The sequence below is a fragment of the Trypanosoma cruzi genome (genome assembly GCF_000209065.1).
Source record: "Trypanosoma cruzi strain CL Brener chromosome Unknown tcruzi_1047053457253, whole genome shotgun sequence".
Taxonomy (NCBI): Eukaryota; Euglenozoa; class Kinetoplastea; order Trypanosomatida; family Trypanosomatidae; genus Trypanosoma; species Trypanosoma cruzi.
In genome coordinates, this window is record NW_897031.1 from 1 (window position 1) to 854 (window position 854).

General features: G+C 60.2%; 4 non-coding genes across 4 annotated transcripts, besides 1 other annotated feature; all 4 read right to left on the reverse strand.

Annotated features, from left to right (window-relative positions):
- Nucleotides 1-66: 66 nt before the first annotated feature.
- Nucleotides 67-153, reverse strand: Tc00.1047053457253.10. Its single transcript, XR_008254616.1, has one exon. It is a non-coding gene; the product is annotated as a C/D small nucleolar RNA (snoRNA), TB11C4C2 (small nucleolar RNA).
- Nucleotides 154-220: 67 nt separating this feature from the next.
- Nucleotides 221-269: a microsatellite.
- A 7-nt stretch (nt 270-276) lies between these two features.
- Tc00.1047053457253.20 lies at nt 277-373 on the reverse strand. The gene has a single exon (XR_008254617.1). It is a non-coding gene; the product is annotated as a C/D small nucleolar RNA (snoRNA), TB11C4C1 (small nucleolar RNA).
- Nucleotides 374-479: 106 nt separating this feature from the next.
- Tc00.1047053457253.30 lies at nt 480-551 on the reverse strand. The gene has a single exon (XR_008254618.1). It is a non-coding gene; the product is annotated as an H/ACA snoRNA, TC11C4H3 (small nucleolar RNA).
- A 146-nt stretch (nt 552-697) lies between these two features.
- On the reverse strand, nt 698-787 carry Tc00.1047053457253.40. The gene has a single exon (XR_008254619.1). It is a non-coding gene; the product is annotated as a C/D small nucleolar RNA (snoRNA), TB11C4C3 (small nucleolar RNA).
- Between the last annotated feature and the right edge of the window lie 67 nt (nt 788-854).

Here is an 854-nt window from a genome sequence, read left to right on the forward strand (position 1 = left end):
GGCGCGCCGGTTGCGCAAGAAAGAAAAACGACAACAATAGCAGGAAGTGGGAGGGAGGGGAGCGGGCGCTCAGCCGAAAGGTGATTTTTATTGTTCCGTTCTCAATGCGTCGCTCAAACTGTTTGGACCTCGAACAACATGTCTCCATCGTAGCGCGTGTGTGTGTGTGCGGGCGTGCGCGTCGCTGGGCCGCAAAACCGCGCAGCGAGAGCAGAGGGACAAAGAAAGAAAAAAAGAAAAAGAAAAAAAGAAAAAGAAAAAAAAAGAAAGATGGGGGTGTAAAGCAAAGCACTTCAGTGTGAGCTGAGTCGGGAATTGCGTCCTCACGCGTTTTCGTCGTCAGACTGACAGGAAACTGTGGAATTTCATCACGCGTCGCAGCCGCATCTCTCACCCGTGCGCGTCCTCTTTGGTTTTGTTTTTTCCCATCGTTTCCCGAACTGGGGAGGGAGCCTCGACGCGCGCACCGTCACCGCAAACTCTCGCGCAACCGGGCAGTGGCGCCACGCGCGGCACCGACAGCGCGCCACCGGCCCAAGGGTCGCTGCGCTTCACGACCGGCGTGTCTCTTTCTCGGGGCGCCGATGCACCCAAGCGCCCAGCGTCACGGAGCGGTGGGTCTCAAGACGCGCCTTTCCTGGCCATGCGAGGGGAGGCGCGGGGGCCAGCCGGCGAGGTTGCGGCGGGCGGGGCGGCTGTCAGACCTGTTGAGTTTGTTTTTGGCCATCACGCAAGCGCGTTCACGGGGCCACGCGCCCTCGCGCACCAGAGTTGGTTGCTTCCATCAGCAGCGGCGTGCGCCCACCACAACCCACCTCCGGGCAATTCGGCCCTCCCTTTCTCTTCTCTCTCTT